Source organism: Moschus berezovskii, chromosome 8 (assembly GCF_049115385.1).
Source record: "Moschus berezovskii isolate FMDL1 chromosome 8, NW_MosBer_1.0, whole genome shotgun sequence".
Classification (NCBI taxonomy): domain Eukaryota; kingdom Metazoa; phylum Chordata; class Mammalia; order Artiodactyla; family Moschidae; genus Moschus; species Moschus berezovskii.
In genome coordinates, this window is record NC_142467.1 from 115,722,990 (window position 1) to 115,735,373 (window position 12,384).

A 12,384-nucleotide genomic window follows, 5' to 3' on the forward strand; every position below is an offset into this window, starting at 1 on the left:
CGCAGGCCGCTAGGCTGCCTCTGCATTGGCGAAGGAAGCTCTCTCCTCCCGCTTCCTGCGAAATCTGCTTCTCAGCCTGAGCGAATCTCAGTGGGAACGGTCTTTCCTCTGGGGCCGTTGCTCCTGTGCCTGGGGCTGCCGCAAGGGCACCACCCTCCCAGGGAAAGGCCAAACACACCCCACATGTCTTTGCTCCTCTGGAGAGCTGCAGGCAACCTCAAACTCTCAGGAAGCTTCTCGGCTGAGACGCAGAAGCACTCTGGCTGGGGTCTCGCATCCCCTGCCTGGAGGCCCATGGTGCCTGTTTCTCCCTGGGCGTTGCTTCACCAGAGCGGCCAGGCAACATCTGCCCCATCTACCCTTCTGCTCTTCCCTTCCAGCTGACAGAGTTCTCCCTGCTCTACTCTAGCCCTAGGAAGTTTGGAGACAACCGGGCTCCTCCTCCTGTGCAAGGAGTCCCGGGGCCCAGTTGGAGTGGAAAGGCAAAACCACAGGCAAGCCCAGGAAACTGCTGAGTCATGTCTGACACACTCCCTCAGCCTGCTCCTTCACGGCTAGCGAGGCTGTGAGCTAGGAAAGTCTTTGGAACCTCAGCAAGTGGCAGCGAGATGCAGGCCCCAACCCAGCAATCCCGGTGCTTGGAGCAGGTCTCACAGCCTCCCAGTGCCAAAGCGGGCTCCTCTCTGCCAAATGCAGCTTTGCACACGCAGGCCGCTCTGCTGCCTCTGCATCCACGAAGGAAGCTCTCTAGGCCCGCTTCCTGCGAAATCTGCTTCAGCTTGAGGGAAAAGCCCTTGGAGAGGTCTTGGCTCAGGGGCAGTTGCTCCTGTGCCTGGGGAAGAGGGAAGGGCACCACACTCCCAAGGAAAGGCCAGACACACTCCACACGTCTTTGCTCCTCTGGAGGGCGGCATGGAGCCTCCAACTGGGAGGTCGCTTCTCAGCGGAGACGCAGGGGCATTCTGGCTGTGATCCCGCAGCCCCTGCCTGGAGGCCCACGGTGCCTGTTTCTCTCTGGGCGTTGCTTCCACAGTGCGGCCAAGCAACATCTTCACCATGGGCACAACAGCGCTTCCCTTCCGTCTGACAGACGTCTCAGTGCTCTGCTCTAGACCTCTGAAGTGGGGAGACAACCGAGCCCAGCCTCCTTTCCAAGGAGTCCTGCGCCTTCGATTGCACTGAAAGGCAATAGCACGGGGAAGCCTAGGAAGGGGCTGAGTCATGTCGGACACACTTCCTCAGCCTGCTCCTTTCAGGGAAGCAACGCTGGGAGCTAGGAAAGCCTTCTCCAGCTCGGAGAGTGCAAGAGAGATGCAGGCCGCGCACCCGGAAATCTCGGTGCTTGGAGCCAATCTCAGCGTCTCCCAGGGGCAAAGCGAACGCCTCTCTGCCAAATCCAGCTTTGCAGACGCAGGCCGCTAGGCTGCCTCTGCATTTTCGAAGGAAGCTCTCTCCTCTCGCTTCCTGCGAAATCTGCTTCTCAGCCTGAGCGAATCTCAGTGGGAACGGTCTTTCCTCTGGGGCCGTTGCTCCTGTGCCTGGGGCTGCCGCAAGGGCACCACCCTCCCAGGGAAAGGCCAAACACACCCCACATGTCTTTGCTCCTCTGGAGAGCTGCAGGCAACCTCAAACTCTCAGGAAGCTTCTCGGCTGAGACGCAGAAGCACTCTGGCTGGGGTCTCGCATCCCCTGCCTGGAGGCCCATGGTGCCTGTTTCTCCCTGGGCGTTGCTTCACCAGAGCGGCCAGGCAACATCTGCCCCATCTACCCTTCTGCTCTTCCCTTCCAGCTGACAGAGTTCTCCCTGCTCTACTCTAGCCCTAGGAAGTTTGGAGACAACCGGGCTCCTCCTCCTGTGCAAGGAGTCCCGGAGCCCAGTTGGAGTGGAAAGGCAAAACCACAGGCAAGCCCAGGAAAGTGCTGAGTCATGTCTGACACACTCCCTCAGCCTGCTCCTTCATGGCTAGCGAGGCTGTGAGCTAGGAAAGTCTTTGGAAGCTCAGCAAGTGGCGGCGAGATGCAGGCCCCAACCCAGCAATCCCGGTGCTTGGAGCAGGTCTCACAGCCTCCCAGTGCCAAAGCGAGCTCCTCTCTGCCAAATTCAGCTTTGCACACGCAGGCCGCTCTGCTGCCTCTGCATCCACGAAGGAAGCTCTCTAGGCCCGCTTCCTGCGAAATCTGCTTCAGCCTGAGGGAAAAGCCCTTGGAGAGGTCTTGGCTCAGGGGCAGTTGCTCCTGTGCCTGGGGAAGAGGGAAGGGCACCACACTCCCAAGGAAAGGCCAGACACACTCCACACGTCTTTGCTCCTCTGGAGGGCGGCATGGAGCCTCCAACTGGGAGGTCGCTTCTCAGCGGAGACGCAGGGGCATTCTGGCTGTGATCATGCAGCCCCTGCCTGGAGGCCCACGGTGCCTGTTTCTCTCTGGGCGTTGCTTCCACAGTGCGGCCAAGCAACGTCTTCACCATGGGCACAACAGCGCTTCCCTTCCGCCTGACAGACGTCTCAGTGCTCTGCTCTAGACCTCTGAAGTGGGGAGACAACCGAGCCCAGCCTCCTTTCCAAGGAGTCCTGCGCCTTCGATTGCACTGAAAGGCAATAGCACGGGGAAGCCTAGGAAGGGGCTGAGTCATGTCGGACACACTTCCTCAGCCTGCTCCTTTCAGGGAAGCAACGCTGGGAGCTAGGAAAGCCTTCTCCAGCTCGGAGAGTGCAAGAGAGATGCAGGCCGCGCACCCGGAAATCTCGGTGCTTGGAGCCAATCTCAGCGTCTCCCAGGGGCAAAGCGAACGCCTCTCTGCCAAATCCAGCTTTGCAGACGCAGGCCGCTAGGCTGCCTCTGCATTGGCGAAGGAAGCTCTCTCCTCCCGCTTCCTGCGAAATCTGCTTCTCAGCCTGAGCGAATCTCAGTGGGAACGGTCTTTCCTCTGGGGCCGTTGCTCCTGTGCCTGGGGCTGCCGCAAGGGCACCACCCTCCCAGGGAAAGGCCAAACACACCCCACATGTCTTTGCTCCTCTGGAGAGCTGCAGGCAACCTCAAACTCTCAGGAAGCTTCTCGGCTGAGACGCAGAAGCACTCTGGCTGGGGTCTCGCATCCCCTGCCTGGAGGCCCATGGTGCCTGTTTCTCCCTGGGCGTTGCTTCACCAGAGCGGCCAGGCAACATCTGCCCCATCTACCCTTCTGCTCTTCCCTTCCAGCTGACAGAGTTCTCCCTGCTCTACTCTAGCCCTAGGAAGTTTGGAGACAACCGGGCTCCTCCTCCTGTGCAAGGAGTCCCGGGGCCCAGTTGGAGTGGAAAGGCAAAACCACAGGCAAGCCCAGGAAAGTGCTGAGTCATGTCTGACACACTCCCTCAGCCTGCTCCTTCATGGCTAGCGAGGCCGTGAGCTAGGAAAGTCTTTGGAAGCTCAGCAAGTGGCAGCGAGATGCAGGCCCCAACCCAGCAATCCCGGTGCTTGGAGCAGGTCTCACAGCCTCCCAGTGCCAAAGCGAGCTCCTCTCTGCCAAATGCAGCTTTGCACACGCAGGCCGCTCTGCTGCCTCTGCATCCACGAAGGAAGCTCTCTAGGCCCGCTTCCTGCGAAATCTGCTTCAGCCTGAGGGAAAAGCCCTTGGAGAGGTCTTGGCTCAGGGGCAGTTGCTCCTGTGCCTGGGGAAGAGGGAAGGGCACCACACTCCCAAGGAAAGGCCAGACACACTCCACACGTCTTTGCTCCTCTGGAGGGCGGCATGGAGCCTCCAACTGGGAGGTAGCTTCTCAGCGGAGACGCAGGGGCATTCTGGCTGTGATCCCGCAGCCCCTGCCTGGAGGCCCACGGTGCCTGTTTCTCTCTGGGCGTGGCTACCACAGTGCTGCCAAGCAACATCTTCACCATGGGCACAACAGCGCTTCCTTTCCGCCTGACAGACGTCTCAGTGCTCTGCTCTAGACCTCTGAAGTGGGGAGACAACCGAGCCCAGCCTCTTTTCCAAGGAGTCCTGCGCCTTCCATTGCACTGAAAGGCAATAGCACGGGGAAGCATATGAAGGGGCTGAGTCATGTCGGACACACTTCCTCAGCCTGCTCCTTTCAGGGAAGCAACGCTGGGAGCTAGGAAAGCCTTCTCAAGCTCGGAAAGTGCAAGAGAGATGCAGGCTGCGCACCCGGAAATCTCGGTGCTTGGAGCCAAACTGAGCGTCTCCCAGGGGCAAAGCGAACGCCTCTCTGCCAAATCCAGCTTTGCAGACGCAGGCCGCTAGGCTGCCTCTGCATTGGCGAAGGAAGCTCTCTCCTCCCGCTTCCTGCGAAATCTGCTTCTCAGCCTGAGCGAATCTCAGTGGGAACGGTCTTTCCTCTGGGGCCGTTGCTCCTGGGCCTGGGGCTGCCGCAAGGGCACCACCCTCCCAGGGAAAGGCCAAACACACCCCACATGTCTTTGCTCCTCTGGAGAGCTGCAGGCAACCTCAAACTCTCAGGAAGCTTCTCGGCTGAGACGCAGAAGCACTCTGGCTGGGGTCTCGCATCCCCTGCCTGGAGGCCCATGGTGCCTGTTTCTCCCTGGGCGTTGCTTCACCAGAGCGGAGAGGCAACATCTGCCCCATCTACCCTTCTGCTCTTCCCTTCCAGCTGACAGAGTTCTCCCTGGTCTACTCTAGCCCTAGGAAGTTTGGAGACAACCGGGCTCCTCCTCCTGTGCAAGGAGTCCCGGGGCCCAGTTGGAGTGGAAAGGCAAAACCACAGGCAAGCCCAGGAAAGTGCTGAGTCATGTCTGACACACTCCCTCAGCCTGCTCCTTCATGGCTAGCGAGGCCGTGAGCTAGGAAAGTCTTTGGAAGCTCAGCAAGTGGCAGCGAGATGCAGGCCCCAACCCAGCAATCCCGGTGCTTGGAGCAGGTCTCACAGCCTCCCAGTGCCAAAGCAAGCTCCTCTCTGCCAAATGCAGCTTTGCACACGCAGGCCGCTCTGCTGCCTCTGCATCCACGAAGGAAGCTCTCTAGGCCCGCTTCCTGCGAAATCTGCTTCAGCCTGAGGGAAAAGCCCTTGGAGAGGTCTTGGCTCAGGGGCAGTTGCTCCTGTGCCTGGGGAAGAGGGAAGGGCGCCACACTCCCAAGGAAAGGCCAGACACACTCCACACGTCTTTGCTCCTCTGGAGGGCGGCATGGAGCCTCCAACTGGGAGGTCGCTTCTCAGCGGAGACGCAGGGGCATTCTGGCTGTGATCCCGCAGCCCCTGCCTGGAGGCCCACGGTGCCTGTTTCTCTCTGGGCGTTGCTTCCACAGTGCGGCCAAGCAACATCTTCACCATGGGCACAACAGCGCTTCCCTTCCGTCTGACAGACGTCTCAGTGCTCTGCTCTAGACCTCTGAAGTGGGGAGACAACCGAGCCCAGCCTCCTTTCCAAGGAGTCCTGCGCCTTCGATTGCACTGAAAGGCAATAGCACGGGGAAGCCTAGGAAGGGGCTGAGTCATGTCGGACACACTTCCTCAGCCTGCTCCTTTCAGGGAAGCAACGCTGGGAGCTAGGAAAGCCTTCTCCAGCTCGGAGAGTGCAAGAGAGATGCAGGCCGCGCACCCGGAAATCTCGGTGCTTGGAGCCATTCTCAGCGTCTCCCTGGGGCAAAGCGAACGCCTCTCTGCCAAATCCAGCTTTGCAGACGCAGGCCGCTAGGCTGCTTCTGCATTGGCGAAGGAAGCTCTCTCCTCCCGCTTCCTGCGAAATCTGCTTCTCAGCCTCAGCGAATCTCAGTGGGAACGGTCTTTCCTCTGGGGCCGTTGCTCCTGGGCCTGGGGCTGCCGCAAGGGCACCACCCTCCCAGGGAAAGGTCAAACACACCCCACATGTCTTTGCTCCTCTGGAGAGCTGCAGGCAATCTCAAACTCTCAGGAAGCTTCTCGGCTGAGACGCAGAAGCACTCTGGCTGGGATCTCGCATCCCCTGCCTGGAGGCCCATGGTGCCTGTTTCTCCCTGGGCGTTGCTTCACCAGAGCGGCCAGGCAACCTCTGCCCCATCTACCCTTCTGCTCTTCCCTTCCAGCTGACAAAGTTCTCCCTGCTCTACTCTAGCCCTAGGAAGTTTGGAGACAACCGGGCTCCTCCTCCTCTGCAAGGAGTCCCGGGGCCCAGTTGGAGTGGAAAGGCGAAACCACAGGCAAGGCCAGGAAAGTGCTGAGTCATGTCTGACACACTCCCTCAGCCTGCTCCTTCATGGCTAGCGAGGCTGTGAGCTAGGAAAGTCTTTGGAAGCTCAGCAAGTGGCAGCGAGATGCAGGCCCCAACCCAGCAATCCCGGTGCTTGGAGCAGGTCTCACAGCCTCCCAGTGCCAAAGCGAGCTCCTCTCTGCCAAATGCAGCTTTGCACACGCAGGCCGCTCTGCTGCCTCTGCATCCACGAAGGAAGCTCTCTAGGCCCGCTTCCTGCGAAATCTGCTTCAGCCTGAGGGAAAAGCCCTTGGAGAGGTCTTCGCTCAGGGGCAGTTGCTCCTGTGCCTGGGGAAGAGGGAAGGGCACCACACTCCCAAGGAAAGGCCAGACACACTCCACACGTCTTTGCTCCTCTGGAGGGCGGCATGGAGCCTCCAACTGGGAGGTCGCTTCTCAGCGGAGACGCAGGGGCATTCTGGCTGTGATCCCGCAGCCCCTGCCTGGAGGCCCACGGTGCCTGTTTCTCTCTGGGCGTTGCTTCCACAGTGCGGCCAAGCAACATCTTCACCATGGGCACAACAGCGCTTCCCTTCCGTCTGACAGACGTCTCAGTGCTCTGCTCTAGACCTCTGAAGTGGGGAGACAACCGAGCCCAGCCTCCTTTCCAAGGAGTCCTGCGCCTTCGATTGCACTGAAAGGCAATAGCACGGGGAAGCCTAGGAAGGGGCTGAGTCTTGTCGGACACACTTCCTCAGCCTGCTCCTTTCAGGGAAGCAACGCTGGGAGCTAGGAAAGGCTTCTCAAGCTCGGAGAGTGCAAGAGAGATGCAGGCCGCTCACCCGGAAATCTCGGTGCTTGGAGCCATTCTCAGCGTCTCCCTAGGGCAAAGCGAACGCCTCTCTGCCAAATCCAGCTTTGCAGACGCAGGCCGCTAGGCTGCCTCTGCATTGGCGAAGGAAGCTCTCTCCTCCCGCTTCCTGCGAAATCTGCTTCTCAGCCTCAGCGAATCTCAGTGGGAACGGTCTTTCCTCTGGGGCCGTTGCTCCTGGGCTTGGGGCTGCCGCAAGGGCACCACCCTCCCAGGGAAAGGCCAAACACACCCCACATGTCTTTGCTCCTCTGGAGAGCTGCAGGCAACCTCAAACTCTCAGGAAGCTTCTCGCCTGAGACGCAGAAGCACTCTGGCTGGGATCTCGCATCCCCTGCCTGGAGGCCCATGGTGCCTGTTTCTCCCTGAACGTTGCTTCACCAGAGCGGCCAGGCAACCTCTGCCCCATCTACCCTTCTGCTCTTCCCTTCCAGCTGACAAAGTTCTCCCTGCTCTACTCTAGCCCTAGGAAGTTTGGAGACAACCGGGCTCCTCCTCCTGTGCAAGGAGTCCCGGGGCCCAGTTGGAGTGGAAAGGCGAAACCACAGGCAAGGCCAGGAAAGTGCTGAGTCATGTCTGACACACTCCCTCAGCCTGCTCCTTCATGGCTAGCGAGGCTGTGAGCTAGGAAAGTCTTTGGAAGCTCAGCAAGTGGCAGCGAGATGCAGGCCCCAACCCAGCAATCCCGGTGCTTGGAGCAGGTCTCACAGCCTCCCAGTGCCAAAGCGAGCTCCTCTCTGCCAAATGCAGCTTTGCACACGCAGGCCGCTCTGCTGCCTCTGCATCCACGAAGGAAGCTCTCTAGGCTTGCTTCCTGCGAAATCTGCTTCAGCCTGAGGGAAAAGCCCTTGGAGAGGTCTTCGCTCAGGGGCAGTTGCTCCTGTGCCTGGGGAAGAGGGAAGGGCACCACACTCCCAAGGAAAGGCCAGACACACTCCACACGTCTTTGCTCCTCTGGAGGGCGGCATGGAGCCTCCAACTGGGAGGTCGCTTCTCAGCGGAGACGCAGGGGCATTCTGGCTGTGATCCCGCAGCCCCTGCCTGGAGGCCCACGGTGCCTGTTTCTCTCTGGGCGTTGCTTCCACAGTGCGGCCAAGCAACATCTTCACCATGGGCACAACAGCGCTTCCCTTCCGTCTGACAGACGTCTCAGTGCTCTGCTCTAGACCTCTGAAGTGGGGAGACAACCGAGCCCAGCCTCCTTTCCAAGGAGTCCTGCGCCTTCGATTGCACTGAAAGGCAATAGCACGGGGAAGCCTAGGAAGGGGCTGAGTCATGACGGACACACTTCCTCAGCCTGCTCCTTTCAGGGAAGCAACGCTGGGAGCTAGGAAAGGCTTCTCAAGCTCGGAGAGTGCAAGAGAGATGCAGGCCGCGCACCCGGAAATCTCGGTGCTTGGAGCCAATCTCAGCGTCTCCCAGGGGCAAAGCGAACGCCTCTCTGCCAAATCCAGCTTTGCAGACGCAGGCCGCTAGGCTGCCTCTGCATTGGCGAAGGAAGCTCTCTCCTCCCGCTTCCTGCGAAATCTGCTTCTCAGCCTCAGCGAATCTCAGTGGGAACGGTCTTTCCTCTGGGGCCGATGCTCCTGGGCCTGGGGCTGCCGCAAGGGCACCACCCTCCCAGGGAAATGCCAAAAACACCCCACATGTCTTTGCTCGTCTGGAGAGCTGCAGGCAACCTCAAACTCTCAGGAAGCTTCTCGGCTGAGACGCAGAAGCACTCTGGCTGGGATCTCGCATCCCCTGCCTGGAGGCCCATGGTGCCTGTTTCTCCCTGGGCGTTGCTTCACCAGAGCGGCCAGGCAACCTCTGCCCCATCTACCTTTCTGCTCTTCCCTTCCAGCTGACAGAGTTCTCCCTGCTCTACTCTAGCCCTAGGAAGTTTGGAGACAACCGGGCTCCTCCTCCACTGCAAGGAGTCCCGGGGCCCAGTTGGAGTGGAAAGGCGAAACCACAGGCAAGCCCAGGAAAGTGCTGAGTCATGTCTGACACACTCCCTCAGCCTGCTCCTTCATGGCTAGCCAGGCTGTGAGCTAGGAAAGTCTTTGGAAGCTCAGAAAGTGGCAGCGAGATGCAGGCCCCAACCCAGCAATCCCGGTGCTTGGAGCAGGTCTCACAGCCTCCCAGTGCCAAAGCGAGCTCCTCTCTGCCAAATGCAGCTTTGCACACGCAGGCCGCTCTGCTGCCTCTGCATCCACGAAGGAAGCTCTCTAGGCCCGCTTCCTGCGAAATCTGCTTCAGCCTGAGGGAAAAGCCCTTGGAGAGGTCTTCGCTCAGGGGCAGTTGCTCCTGTGCCTGGGGAAGAGGGAAGGGCACCAAACTCCCAAGGAAAGGCCAGACACACTCCACACGTCTTTGCTCCTCTGGAGGGCGGCATGGAGCCTCCAACTGGGAGGTCGCTTCTCAGCGGAGACGCAGGGGCATTCTGGCTGTGATCCCGCAGCCCCTGCCTGGAGGCCCACGGTGCCTGTTTCTCTCTGGGCGTTGCTTCCACAGTGCGGCCAAGCAACATCTTCACCATGGGCACAACAGCGCTTCCCTTCCGTCTGACAGACGTCTCAGTGCTCTGCTCTAGACCTCTGAAGTGGGGAGACAACCGAGCCCAGCCTCCTTTCCAAGGAGTCCTGCGCCTTCGATTGCACTGAAAGGCAATAGCACGGGGAAGCCTAGGAAGGGGCTGAGTCACGTCGGACACACTTCCTCAGCCTGCTCCTTTCAGGGAAGCAACGCTGGGAGCTAGGAAAGCCTTCTCAAGCTCGGAGAGTGCAAGAGAGATGCAGGCCGCGCACCCGGAAATCTCGGTGCTTGGAGCCAATCTCAGCGTCTCCCAGGGGCAAAGCGAACGCCTCTCTGCCAAATCCAGCTTTGCAGACGCAGGCCGCTAGGCTGCCTCTGCATTGGCGCAGGAAGCTCTCTCCCCCCGCTTCCTGCGAAATCTGCTTCTCAGCCTCAGCGAATCTCAGTGGGAACGGTCTTTCCTCTGGGGCCGTTGCTCCTGGGCCTGGGGCTGCCGCAAGGGCACCACCCTCCCAGGGAAAGGCCAAACACACCCCACATGTCTTTGCTCGTCTGGAGAGCAGCAGGCAACCTCAAACTCTCAGGAAGCTTCTCGGCTGAGACGCAGAAGCACTCTGGCTGGGATCTTGCATCCCCTGCCTGGAGGCCCATGGTGCCTGTTTCTCCCTGGGCGTTGCTTCACCAGAGCGGCCAGGCAACCTCTGCCCCATCTACCCTTCTGCTCTTCCCTTCCAGCTGACAGAGTTCTCCCTGCTCTACTCTAGCCCTAGGAAGTTTGGAGACAACCGGGCTCCTCCTCCTCTGCAAGGAGTCCCGGGGCCCAGTTGGAGTGGAAAGGCGAAACCACAGGCAAGCCCAGGAAAGTGCTGAGTCATGTCTGACACACTCCCTCAGCCTGCTCCTTCATGGCTAGCGAGGCTGTGAGCTAGGAAAGTCTTTGGAAGCTCAGCAAGTGGCAGCGAGATGCAGGCCCCAACCCAGCAATCCCGGTGCTTGGAGCAGGTCTCACAGCCTCCCAGTGCCAAAGCGAGCTCCTCTCTGCCAAATGCAGCTTTGCACACGCAGGCCGCTCTGCTGCCTCTGCATCCACGAAGGAAGCTCTCTAGGCCCGCTTCCTGCGAAATCTCTTCAGCCTGAGGGAAAAGCCCTTGGAGAGGTCTTCGCTCAGGGGCAGTTGCTCCTGTGCCTGGGGAAGAGGGAAGGGCACCACACTCCCAAGGAAAGGCCAGACACACTCCACACGTCTTTGCTCCTCTGGAGGGCGGCATGGAGCCTCCAACTGGGAGGTCGCTTCTCAGCGGAGAAGCAGGGGCATTCTGGCTGTGATCCCGCAGCCCCTGCCTGGAGGCCCACGGTGCCTGTTTCTCTCTGGGCGTTGCTTCCACAGTGCGGCCAAGCAACATCTTCACCATGGGCACAACAGCGCTTCCCTTCCGTCTGACAGACGTCTCAGTGCTCTGCTCTAGACCTCTGAAGTGGGGAGACAACCGAGCCCAGCCTCCTTTCCAAGGAGTCCTGCGCCTTCGATTGCACTGAAAGGCAATAGCACGGGGAAGCCTAGGAAGGGGCTGAGTCATGTCGGACACACTTCCTCAGCCTGCTCCTTTCAGGGAAGCAACGCTGGAAGCTAGGAAAGCCTTCTCAAGCTCGGAGAGTGCAAGAGAGATGCAGGCCGCGCACCCGGAAATCTCGGTGCTTGGAGCCAATCTCAGCGTCTCCCAGGGGCAAAGCGAACGCCTCTCTGCCAAATCCAGCTTTGCAGACGCAGGCCGCTAAGCTGCCTCTGCATTGGCGAAGGAAGCTCTCTCCTCCCGCTTCCTGCGAAATCTGCTTCTCAGCCTCAGCGAATCTCAGTGGGAACGGTCTTTCCTCTGGGGCCGTTGCTCCTGGGCCTGGGGCTGCCGCAAGGGCACCACCCTCCCAGGGAAAGGCCAAACACACCCCACATGTCTTTGCTCCTCTGGAGAGCTGCCGGCAACCTCAAACTCTCAGGAAGCTTCTCGGCTGAGACGCAGAAGCACTCTGGCTGGGATCTCGCATCCCCTGCCTGGAGGCCCATGGTGCCTGTTTCTCCCTGGGCGTTGCTTCACCAGAGCGGCCAGGCAACCTCTGCCCCATCTACCCTTCTGCTCTTCCCTTCCAGCTGACAGAGTTCTCCCTGCTCTACTCTAGCCCTAGGAAGTTTGGAGACAACCGGGCTCCTCCTCCTGTGCAAGGAGTCCCGGGGCCCAGTTGGAGTGGAAAGGCGAAACCACAGGCAAGGCCAGGAAAGTGCTGAGTCATGTCTGACACACTCCCTCAGCCTGCTCCTTCATGGCTAGCGAGGCTGTGAGCTAGGAAAGTCTTTGGAAGCTCAGCAAGTGGCAGCGAGATGCAGGCCCCAACCCAGCAATCCCGGTGCTTGGAGCAGGTCTCACAGCCTCCCAGTGCCAAAGCGAGCTCCTCTCTGCCAAATGCAGCTTTGCACACGCAGGCCGCTCTGCTGCCTCTGCATCCACGAAGGAAGCTCTCTAGGCCCGCTTCCTGCGAAATCTGCTTCAGCCTGAGGGAAAAGCCCTTGGAGAGGTCTTCGCTCAGGGGCAGTTGCTCCTGTGCATGGGGAAGAGGGAAGGGCACCACACTCCCAAGGAAAGGCCAGACACACTCCACACGTCTTTGCTCCTCTGGAGGGCGGCATGGAGCCTCCAACTGGGAGGTCGCTTCTCAGCGGAGACGCAGGGGCATTCTGGCTGTGATCCCGCAGCCCCTGCCTGGAGGCCCACGGTGCCTGTTTCTCTCTGGGCGTTGCTTCCACAGTGCGGCCAAGCAACATCTTCACCATGGGCACAACAGCGCTTCCCTTCCGTCTGACAGACGTCTCAGTGCTCTGCTCTAGA